The sequence below is a fragment of the Crocodylus porosus genome, unplaced genomic scaffold (genome assembly GCF_001723895.1).
Source record: "Crocodylus porosus isolate Cpor-Errol unplaced genomic scaffold, CroPor_comp1, whole genome shotgun sequence".
Classification (NCBI taxonomy): Eukaryota; Metazoa; Chordata; order Crocodylia; family Crocodylidae; genus Crocodylus; species Crocodylus porosus.
The window spans coordinates 18955837-18968723 of record NW_017728914.1 but is presented as its reverse complement, the minus strand read 5'-3'; positions in this window follow the sequence as shown (position 1 = coordinate 18968723).

The following is a 12887-nucleotide window of genomic DNA, read 5'->3' as shown; positions in this document are numbered from 1 at the left end:
TCTGAAGTCAAGGGCTTCTGTGTTGCTGACTGACTTGCCAGCTTTACGGCGGATGGTGAAGGTGATCAGCTCATGGTCGCTGTCACCCAGCTTCCCATTGATCACTAGGTTGCCGATTAGGTCGTCTAATGTGCTTTTAATTAGCACTAATTAAAGCCCCCCTGCCCTCCACACACACACCCATCTCCTGGAGCTGCATCTATAAATGCCCATAGACGCATAGTGTCATGGGGCAATGGGTATGATGTAAATGGACACATCAGTAGGCAGGTCAAACTCTTTCCAAGCTCATTTGATGTTCTCAAGGAATTCCTTTCAGCAAGAGCTATTACACTGATATTATATATGGTACTGGGGCTGCTCAGGGCCACTAATTTAGCTTCCTCCATACTCATGGCAAGAGATTTCATTACTACAAGGGGATTAATAAATAATTGCTTAGTGATCTGCGAAGTGTCTAAAGCAGGAGCAGGGATGGGGAGAGGGCACAGAAGGAGTCTTTTTCAGTGGAGCTGCCTGTGCAGAGAGTGAATGACAAGGGGAGGGGAAGAGCAGGTATAACTGGAAGAAGAGGGGTGAGTGAAGCGGGTAGATAGAAAGTCTCTCCTGTGAGGCCAAGTAAGAAGGAAGGAAGGATTCTAATAATTGCAGGGTGAGTTAGCTCTTGAGTTCATATATCATAGGAGGAATCACAAAAATCAATGGCAGACTATTTGGCAGGATGTGGAAATGTGATTTTATTTATGGGCTGATTTGGGTTAAGTGCCTGATACCTAGGGATACTGTGCTGAGTTGTATGGAGAACACTAGGGACTCGTCCATTCAAACTACAAGCAGCAGGTTTTCAAGGTCCATACCCCCCATTTCATACTTAGCACTGTAGGGCTGTGTGAAATTTTGCTGGCTGTTTTGTTCTGACACTTTCAGCCAATTTCGAGGTTGAAATAGCAAAATTGAACAAAACAAAGCCGGTCGAAATAGCCTCGAAACAAAACAAGGCTGGTCAAAATGTTTTGAAAGTTGAAACATTTCGACCATAGGCTGGGGATGAGAAGTCAGTCCAGCTGGGCTGACTTCCCATCCCCCGTGCAAGATCCAGCATCCCTATCTGCTGGATGGTGCCAGGGGTGAGAGGCAGCCCAGCTGGGCTGCTTCTCGGGGTCCCACGCTGGGACACTGGCTTGAATTCTGCTTGCTTCTGGCTCTATCACGGACCTGCTGGCTAATCTCAAGCAAGTCACTTCTGCCCTTTTCTAGAACTTGGTGCCATGTATCAGTCCCCAAGACCAATGCAGAGGATTGTGGGATATGGGCCTGAGGATTTTCCAAAATACATCCATACAACAGGAGCTACAAGCTGTGTTGTGTGGGGATTTACCAAAGCAGTTAAGTTAAAACAGTGCTGTGTCATGGGTATGGGGGAGTTATAAGCATCTCAAGCCTTCCATGTGCCTTTAGCCATTTCCTTATTTAATGCAGACTCTGTCAATAGTCTGTTCTTATACAGAACCAATTATTACAGTGTCTGAATGTGACTCTAGTCATATCCTCTGATATCTTTAAGTTCAGCATCATAAGGTAGGTGAATAGAGATACAGTAATACTAAGTCACTCAGCATTTCCCCTTTCCCCTACATCCTTCCTGCACTGCTATTTGAGTCTGCAGATGGTCTATATCAGTGTCTCCCAAACATTTTGGACAGCTGAGACAATTTACCAGAGTAAGACAATGGTTTCTACTGAGCCCTGATTTCCTATTCCAGTAAGTAAACTCTAATCCATAACAGTGGGATTATGTTTTGGAGCACCCTGAGCTCAGCTGCAGGTTAGAGAGGGTACAAGTGAACCAGCTGGTAGGTAAAAGTGATACTGGGACACACAGATGTCACAAAGGGACAGAAAAGGACATTCAGAAACCCAAGCTGAAAAGGACATTCAGAAACCCAAGCTAACCTGCAATTACTGGCAGCGCATGCACATATAGTTCAGAATAACTGATCTTGGCCATCAGGGGATAGAGTCAGGATTTCCAAGAACAGCTGTGATGAAAAGGAGAGGAAGGATCTTAGGACTTTTCTCCACTGTGAAAGAGAAGATGCTACAGAGTGCTGCGTGGAAGCCCAGCCTGTAATGTAATCCCCCTTGGCACAGAGCTGGACACTCTGTAGGTTTTCTGGCCGTGCTAGTTGGACATGCCTGGTACTGCACATTGCTTCCATGTTGGTGAGGTGCAGCTGCGCTGTGCTTCAATGCAGTGTTCCCCAGCGTGGCCCCTTGATGGTGCAGATGTGCCACTAGGCCCTTTAACATGATGTAATGGGATAGAAGCTGGCTACTGATAACTCTGGGTCCAGGGCCACGAGGAGAAGGGATGGGGCCTAGCAAGAGTGTTGCCAACAATTGCAGTTTAAAGAAAACAAAATCCTAATTCCACAGGTCACTGGATTCACCGCTGCTTTGTTCATTTTTCTTACCCATTTGACAGCAGTGGCTGTTACCAAGCAGGAATCAGGGGTCTGCTGTGTGAGATAATGATGCCTTCTTGGGAGGAGACAGATAAACAGAGAGAGGCAAAAGAAAATAGTGATCTTAGCAGTGAGATAAAACCCCAAACAACTCCCCCAGGGTGCGGTGCTTGGAATTTCTGTGCTCTGAGGCCTGGGCTATTAGAAAAGAATGGGGACATGGGACTTTGGATTTCAAGCTTTAAAAGAACAGCCTAGCCAGAGAAAACCTTGTTGAAATGTGAAAGCAGAAAAGTATTCGGTAATTAATAAGAGTAAGTGTGGGTAAAGGGAACCGGTGCTTCCAGGACTACTGGTGAACACACATGGGGAAAGCAGCAGGCACACTCAGGCATTGCAATGCTGATTGCATATCTGCAAGAAGGCGCCTGGGCATATATCCATGTACCAGAGGATATCAAAGCACAGGGAAATGCATACGCTCCAGGAGGACCGGAGCACAAACAGGGATATCTGAGTTCATAAGCCTTAATTACACATTCATGAACACAATGGAAAAAATTTCCCTGGGCCAGCCCTCTAGGCAACTGCATCCCATTTGGCTGCATGCTGGTCCCACCCAGGGCAGGTCCCACCCCCCCAGTCTGGAGAAAAACCTCAATATTTCATTGCCTCACCCAGCCATGGTGTTTTGTGTGTGGTTTGAATTGCTTCTGAAATGTTTAACTCAGCCTCCAAATGAACATATGTGTGACCCTGCCCCTGCTGCGGACACCTGCAAGTAGAAATGCTGAGCCAAGCATGCAAGCGTCTTATGCTGTCGGTGACTGATTAGGAATTATATTATTATTATTAGCCATTATTTGTTGAACACACGACAGGGAGCTTGTGCTCAACAAGATACAAAGACCTGCCCTGAGCAATTTCGTTCTGGAGTCTAATCCAAGATCTCCATTGTCTCATGCATGCTCTCCACTCCCATTGAGTTCAGTGGGATTTATTGGGACTCAGCACCTTAGAGGATCCCAGGGTGCAGTATTGCTTCTGTTGAAATCAGAGAGGCATAGAGAAGTAGGGCTAGAAGGGAACTCCATAGTTCATCTAGTCCAGTGGTTCTCAACCCTTTTTGTACCAGGACCCATTTGTAAAGATCAGTAGCCAGTCCTGACCCAGTGCCTGTCATTACCAACCCACTGCCCCCTGCCCCCAGCCCCCCAATGTGTGGGGGGTGGAGCATGGGAGGGAAAAGCCACCTTTTCCCATACTTTTCTCTTTTAAAGGAGAATTCATTTTTAAAGTTTGTTGATCCATTTTTAATGTCTGTTCGCAACCCTTTCATATATTCTTGTGACCCACTTTTGCGTTGCAACCAACAGGTTGAGAACCATTGATCTAATCCAACCCCCTGCCGGAGGTAGGATCAGCCCTATCCAAACCACCCTATACAAGTCCATTGTCTAACCTTAGCAAAACTACAGCTATCCCTGACACAACACAAGGCAAAACACCCTTGCCTGCCACAGGTAAAGCAGTGGAACCACAATGGCCGACGTCCTGCTGCGGTAAATGTTAATATTACTCTCCAGAGATCCCAGGAAAAGGGCCACACACCCCAGATCATTGGCAAAACTCCCCTGATGACAATGGAAGCAGGATGCAGGCAGGTACTGGGTGGGAGGCTGCTTTTCTATTGCCATTATAGCATCAGTGGGATTTGCACTGTGTTCCACCACAGGCTGAAGTGGCTGGACTTTTATTTGCCTTCCACACTCCCTGGCTTTCAACTGGCACCAGCAGGTACTTGCTGTGAGCAGGAACGTGGAGATGAGAACTCTATGGGGTTATTAAAGAGGAGAGGTGAGACAAGGACTGGCTCACACTGTGCTGCCCTGCTTGCCACAGAGCATGGTTCTTTGTAAGGCCAAGGCTTCCCTGGGGAAAGTGGGTCAGCAGGGAAGGGTCCAGTTTGACTTGAGTCACGTTGGCCCATGTACTAACTTAGGGAAAGCTGAGTTGAAGTTTCTTCTCTTCTGCAGGAGGCAAATCCAAAATACATGAGTGACAAATAGAAAGAGAAGGCCGCCACTGTCCCATGAAACAACATTGTTAACCAGTGAGGCCAGCCAGGGAAGCAATCTGATCAGTGCAGAAAGCAAGGAATGCTGCTAGGAAAGGACCAGCTGCAGGATTAAAGGAGCAAGGAGGCATTATGAGGGTAGAGCGAGATGACATAATCGGATATGACAGACAACGTAAGTTGAGTGCAATAGCCTGCAGTGGTCTGGTACAGCAGGACAAGCCGATTCATTCAAAGCAAGAGGCTGAGTGTGAGAAAGTGCTGGAGTCATGTACAGGACTCTGTTTGGTCACCAAAAGCAAACAAACCTCTGGTGTTATCTGCCTACTTCTCCTTCAGGAGAAAAAATCAATGTGGAGGGGCATTAGGCCAATGGCATAAAAGAGAAATGAAAGGGAAAGGGCTCTGCTTTGGGGACAGGCAAAGACACAGAAAAATGGGGCTTTTCAGTGACATGAGGAGCCCCTAATTAAGATCCAACAAACCTCCCAGTTCTTTCACCACTTCAAGGAAATACACTAGAACGAGCTGACAGTGTACCTTAGAGACGAGGACAGTTTGTCCAGATGTTTAAAAAACACGGAAAAGAATCAAAAGAGGTCTGATTACCTGGACAGAGCAGATGAGGTGGATGGTAGACATGCTTGGAAAACTGAGGGAAGATGGCAGGAGTCATGGTCCCAGATATGGTGCAGTTGGATGACCCCCCCTCTCCAGCAGCTTCTAGAGTCTAGCGAGGTATATGATCTAGTGCTCTAGGTGTATAACTCTGAATTTATGCCTGCCTGTGAAATAACACTGGCTGCTATTAGCCTTCCCAACCCAACTAGTTTCCTAACTAGACCCACTTACTTGATGGAAAATGTGTAGATTTCCAGAGGAGCTTAATTCAAAAGCTTGTACAGGTCATGACCACAGAAAAAAAAGAATTGTATCACACATGGGCAGATATTCACAAACAGTGCCTGTTCCTGCAATACACTCAGCAACATAAACTCCCCTTCACTTCACAAGGAACTTAGCACCAGCAACAACTCCTAGGAGGAGCTTGGCACCTTGTAGAATCATGACCATTGCAACCATGGTGTGTTGTTCCTTACCAATACAGAGCAACCTCACATGCAGCCCCAGACAGCAGATGTATACTGTAGTGTACAAAGCCAAGGCCATCAGAAAGATCCATCGAGAAAGAGCCTCCTTTCTTCAGCTGTTGTTTTCTTCCTCATGTACTCCACTGTGAATCACTTAAATGCCATAAGGAGTCAGTGGCCTCCTCTGAAGATCCTGGTATAATCATGCAGCCCACACAGATAGCTGTTAGTGTGAGCCATCACACTAGTGCCTCTGTTATTAGCCTTCTCTTAAGATGTGATGCATTTCTCCTCCAAAAACTCCATCTTCATGGCCTTACCATCAATTTGAATAGCTTGTCTACAAAGCTCCTGTACTCTTGTGGCTGCATTTCCTCTCCATCGTCATCTCTCTGTTGCTGCATCACTTGAGCTATAGTTTAGAGTATATGTTATGATATGACTTTTGAGAAAGGCACTATAGAAATTTAAGCTACTGCACAGTTCTCTTGTACTGTAGTGCGGTGTACTCCATACTGGTGTGCTTTAATGGCTGTTCCTCTACTGTGTTCTCATTTTGTAATCTATGACTTTTGCCTCAAGCCATTAGCTTCAATAACTAAATGACTAACGTCACACATCCACCTGTAATCAAACTCACCACCTAAGCCACGTCTATTCTCTCCAGACTATACTGTCATGGCTGTTCTGGCATGTTATACCAGCAAAGCACTCCTAGAGTGAATAGAGCTTATACTAGCAAAGCTGCACTTTACTAATTAATTCCAGAAACCTGTCCCTCCCAAACTGAACCAAGCTGTATGCATGAAAAGACAGTTTAACTGTATCTATGCTAGCAGGTTTTGTTAATTAATCAGTGTTAGTTAGAGATCACACTGCATCACACCCTTGATCAACATACCAGTGCAGGCAGGAATATGTAGTATAGACCTGGTCTCTCTCTTAAAGATAAAATGATAGCATTGAAAAAATGCAGCAACTCCAGAATCCCCTAGGCAAACAGGTGCTTATACCCAGGGCTCTTAAACAGCCGGCATGTATCCATATACTACGCTGGCAGACAAAGTTCTTTGGGCAAATCTGATATCTTTTATTAGACCAACTCAAATAGTTGGAATTTTTCCAACTTTGCAAGCTTTTGGGTACAAATACCCTTCACCAGGTTGAGGAAGTTTCTGTGGTCTTCCTGGATGGAATAGTAAAGAAGCCAGAAGCCAGTATGCATGCAAGAAAGCCAGTCATTGAAAATGTAAATTGAGGTAGTCAGTGGGTGAGACAGGTGGGGGGGTGGGGTGGGGAGGGGGAGTGAATATAGCTGACAAATAGAGCCTAGGTTACCTGGGTAGTCAGATGTTAGGCAGGTTATAATGTGTCATAAATTCAATCACTATATGTAGTCCATGATTTTTTGTGTCCAGTAGGTTGAATGTGAAGTTCGTAGGCTTGTCTGTGAAAGGTGTTTTGTAAATTCCCTTTGAGGATTAGAAGCGAGAGGTTGAAGAGAGATTGATTTTCTTGTGAGAAATGTGCCCCCACAGGTAACTGGGTATTCTTGTCTTCGGTAGATTTTTGGTGTGTGTTCATTCTGGTATGCAGTTGTTGTTTGGTTTCTCCTACATATTTTCCATCAGGGCATTTGGTGCACTGGATGAGATATATAATCACAGGTCTGGAGGTGCAGGTGCAACATACCACACTGGCACTTCTCTGAAGCTCCTATCTTATTCTCAGCTTTCATTAAAAGAAAATAACTTGGCCTCCTAAGGAGCTGGAGGAAGCCGCAGGAACACAAATTCGGAAGAACCCTTGCAGGGATTTTTACATGCGTCTGCAGACAGGCTGGAACAATACCTCTGGGAGATGTGGACTGGTCCACTCTTTCAGCTAAGCTGTTCAGTCAGCTTCTCCATGATGGTAATTCAAATGCCAACACTATGGACCATTTAATTCCTTTTACAAGAAAAGAGTGGAAGATCACAGACACTGTGAATGACTGTATGGTTTTAGCATGGTTCAGTTTGGGGAAATAATAATCTTTTTGTGCTCTTTATCACTTTTTGCTCAGTCAGGAAGGAACCCAGAATAATCCATCTGACACAGTGTATAGGCAAACTATGAACTTTGCCAAAAGGGAGAAAAGTTCAAGGAACCTTATAGAACACAGGGAGTTACAGTACTATAAGCTAAATACATGTATATCGACTGTGAGTATTATCTCATTTTGGCAGCGGATCTCATGTTATGGGCAGAAGAACATGACCACCATTATCCCCCAGTCTGACCCTTGCTTAAAGCATAATGTGAAAGGCAACCACATACGATGCAGAAAACCATAGATGAGAATCTTATCTCCTGGGAGGGAGGCTTAAACTTTCTACTTGGCTCTGAGAGAAACACGACACAATTGTGTCTTCTATGAATTTACAGTGGGGATGAATTTGCCACAATTAATTTTAGCAAGAACAGGACGGTGTCATTATCTGGAGAAGATTTGACTGCCAATTGGTGAAAGAGGATGGTGTAATTTTGAATATCTGTCCATGTGTCCCTGCTTTTTACCACACGCAGACTCAACGGTTACAACATTTTTTACTTTACAAACATCAGAGGCATTTGAAATATGAAACCAACGCTAGAGCATTTACACAGCATTTTGGGTGTCTCTCGCTCAGCTGATTTTCATTGGCTGACTTGTGTGTGTCCCAGATTTGGCCTTTGGTTGGCAAGGGTATGTATAAAGTCTGCATCCCCTCCTGAGCAGTGGCCTAATGACATTAATTGCTCTTTGCACTCTGCTGTTTCGAAAGGGCATTTGCAGACTTCCCTGTTGCATTTTAGATTGGAAATATTATATCCAGTGTCTCTAGGCCAGGCATCACACCAAAGCAGCTGGCTGCAAGGCCTGTTAGACTCTTGGAGATTGCTCTGGTTATAGACCATGACTCACAACCATATACAATTAATTATGGACCAGCAAGAATATTTTTTAACACAGAGACTAGTAGGTCAGCGTGACCTGTAAGACCACTTGGAAATGCAAGGTAAACTTCAAACTACAAAGAAGATCCCTTGACTTTATATCAGATCTAAAATTCATTTCAAATTATGTTATGACTCCAAGATCACAGGTTTTTCCTCTTTATTTTTCATAAACCAGGAAATTTAATTGTCTTTGACTAGGACAGGAGAAGAAAAACCTTTCTCCACAATACCATATACAGTGTCATTGTTAGATCACATGCTATAATAACTCCTCATTTCTCTGGAGTTCACAGCTCACTCACAAAAAGGTGGTTTGGGGTGAAGCCTGGAGTACAAAATTTATTCTAATTAACAAAATGTATTATTTTAAAATTACTTCAGCTCTGTTTCCCTGACTTACATAAAGGCAAAAACTATAATACAGACCTGAGCTACTTATTCAGCTTTCATTGTTCAAGTATGATTTGGATTTAAAGAGAATGCAATAAGCAATTAATGTATAATGTAGTGATGTCCATACACAAATAAAAGGTATATACCAAGTATATACCTCTTTTGGCTCCAAATGCCAGCTACGTGGCACACTGTCTGCCCCACAGTGGGCATTTTTAAGGAAGCCAGGTATTTTGAGCAGAAGGAAATAATAACAAACATATTCTCTTCTTCAATTTTATTATTAGTATTATTATTGCTATTATTATACTTATATCCTGCCCTACATAGAAAGGCTAAGGGTGGATTTTCTATAGGGCTCTGCAATGGATGATACCAAAGTGCTTTGAAAACTTTATTCATTCAATCTCAAAAGAACACTGTGAGGTAGGTATCATTATCCCCATTTTACTGGTGGAAAAAATGAGGCACACTATGATGAATAATGTACCAAAAATCACACAGCCAGTCAGGAGTAGAGTTGGGAATACAGAATCAGTGATTCCCTCTAATATAACCTATCCCTGTTTCCTCAGCTAGGAACTAATCTAGGTTCCATTCAAATCAATGGAAAGATTTACATGGAAAGATTTGACTTAAGGAGAAATCTACTTAGCATATGCTAATGATTCTTTTATGGCTGGTCTTAGCTGCATACTATGTACTAAAACACAAGCTACTAACATGTCTTATGGGCTAATAGTTTAAATGTTTTAGGTCTTTACCTTTTTGTGGAAAAAAGTATACGAGCATGTATACACACAAACATGTGTGTTAAATATAAAAACTATAATCTGAATTTAAAGGAATTATTTGCAGGAAATTCAGATAAAAGCTCACAACTTTATCAAGTTTGAGTATGGGAGCATGTGCTGCTTATAAAATCAGAAAATATTTGGACTTGGCTCCCACTGCCCGTGCAATAAATTCCTCCTTAAATCATGCACATTTGTGAAGGTTTCCAGCACCCATCTCCTCAATGTTTGCTTTTCCCTACATTTAACCTCTTACCTTTATCATTCTGCCATATATATGACTGAGAGGTGGGGAGGCAACAAAGTCCAGTGAGCACTACAATAATTAGAGACAGTTAGCTGGGGTTTTCTTCCTGAACTTGATATGCCCAAATGCTCACAAAATATACTGCACAACCCTCCCTTCCCACCCCACTGGTCTTAGACTAGTGGTTCTCAATCTTTTGTGTACCAAGACTCATTTGTAAACATCAATGGACAGCCCTGACACAGTGCCCCTCACTCTAGACCCACTGCCCTCCACCGCCAGGCCCCAGCCCCCTAGCGTGCAGGGCAAGGGGGGTGCATGTGGGGCGGAAGGGGGCGTGTGGGGCAGAGAGAGCCCCAGTTTGCCTTTTCCCTTGCAGGCTGGCAGAGTTCCAGCCTGCAAGGGGCTGTTTCCCATGTTTTTCTCCTTTAAAAGAAAATCCATTTTTAAAGTTTAATGATCCATTTTTTAAGTTTGTTTGTGATCCTCTCTTATATTTTTTGACCCACTTTTGGGTCACGATCCATGGGTTGAGCAACGCTGCTCTAGACCAGCGGTTCTCAATCTTTTCAGACTTCAAGCACCCCTTGTTGGACTAGAGGCAGCCCTCCATAACCTTTGCAACTTGAGTGGCACCATGTTTAAAAACCTAACATGTATGAGTGCTAACTTCCTTGCAGATGAGCCAGGCATGGGTGTAGGAGATCAGCCAGATAGAAACAAACCTGAGTCTGCACTTCATCTCTTTATCTCCTCACACCGTGCTTATCTCCTCAGCCCCTGACTTACCCTCCTCCCAAGGATCTAGTGGCACCTTGGGGTGACACATCTCCCTGGTTGAAGATCACTTCTTTAAACCTTCAGACCTCTGCAATATGCTAACATAAAGCACAGACAGATGAAACACCACTGTCAAAAGGGTGCCCAGGGAATGTATTTCAGCGCAGCTGAATCCAGTATAACTGTTTTGTCTGCTACTAATCCACAATAAGTGAAGCTGAGCAAGGGGTAAATTACTGCAGCTAATTTGCTGACATATGCTCCTTAGTAATAAGGACCCCTCCTTTTACACCAGCATAATTGTCTGCCTGTGCTCACAATCTTTGGCTTGTAAACCACTCAGATGAACTTGTGTGCTTTAGCCAAGTCCTCCATTTTCCTGCCTTACTAGTGTGCCTCATGCTTTGCCCAAGCACAAAATGCAGCCTACAGGCTCCAGAAGAAGGTCTGGAAACGGCTCCTTTGCAACAGCAGTGGGAAGATAAAGTTGATCAGCTACAAGATTTGATGGCTGATGGATTGAAACTGCAAGCAATTTCTATTCATCCATCAGATACACGAGCACAACAGAATCCTCCTAAAGCACTACACATCGCTTTGTTGTGTAATCCATTTATTCATGTATCATACAGGCCCATCTGAGCAATCTGATAGGATTTGGGGATCTGGGCCCATTAAGTTACATGTGTTGCTAACTCTGGTCAGGCACATATCAGCTAATTCAGCTGCCTGCATTGCCAAGCAATGTTCTTTCCTTCCTAATTGCTCTGGGTAAGTAAATAGTCAGAACATTCATGAGATTTTGGTCCAGTCACTAATTATTTCTGACAGAGCTTTTACTATTTGCAGGAGAATGAGAGAGAGAAAACTGTGCATGTGATATGAAAACATGGTAAAGGACAGAATGAGAAGAGAAAAGAAAATATTGAATAGGGGAGACTTTTTAGTCCTTTGCATGCTTCACCCTGGTTCATTCATACTTAGCTCCTGTCTATACTTAAGGGTGATCCCGTGCATCAACTGAATGCATTGTATATGCAAGTCCCATGAATTTATGTTCATATACCAGTTTATTAGGTCATAAAGTACAGCAATGAAGCTTCTGGAAAGCTACCAGGATAGCCTAAGTGCTGTGAAGTTTGGCCTCCAGCTTTAAGGAGCAATACTGCCAACCTTTACTGTGGGGTAGGGCTCCTTACAGGGACAGGCCCTTTGAAGTCAGTGGGACTCCTTGTACTGCAGTCTGTTGGGAGCCTGCACAGAAAATATCCTTAAGCCTCATCTCCACATAAAGGTTGAATTGCTTCACCTAAAGCAGCACAACCCTCCTGCACGGGTGCATCAATATCAGTGCACATGTAAACACAAGCTATGTACCTTACTGCAGCACCAGAAGAGAAATAAAGCGGCACGCACTTGCAGTGGGCAGAGACAAGGGCAGGAGGGAGGCCGCTGTGGACTGGCAGGAGGTGCCCCTAGCCAGCCCAGCTCCCCACCCCTGCACAGAAGGGGAATAAAATATAGTGGCGCCTTTACTGCAGGCCACGCCAGGGTAAGGCATTTCCTTGGGACTATTTTATTTTCATTAATATATTTTGTGCCCCAGGTCAAATCAGCAAAACCAGTTCCAAATCACATCTGTTTTTTTGGCAAACTGGTATCTGAGGCCAAAGCGTCCAGAACCACAAGCGGCCCTGCCACCGGCAAACATCCGCCACCCGCACCTGGGGCTTCAGAGGTGCCCAGCACCTCCGCAGCATCCTGCCTGCAGGCCCACGCCCGGACCCTCGGGGCTGGGATGCCCCGAGTTTCGCTCGCCGGCAGCCGGAAGGCCCCAGGAGCGAGCAAGGGAAGAGGCTCCCACTTCCATAAACTGGGCTGACAGCCGCCGCACCAGGCCAGAAGAGCGGCTCCCCCCAGGTCTCCTTGAGGCAAACTCTCCCGGTGGAGGCAGATACAGGGTCGCTCGCATATGGAGCGGGCAGCTTCCCTGGGACCAATGCTCGGGGGAGACCGGCCCGACGAGGCGCTCCCCGCCGGCCGGTCCGCGGCGCTTTT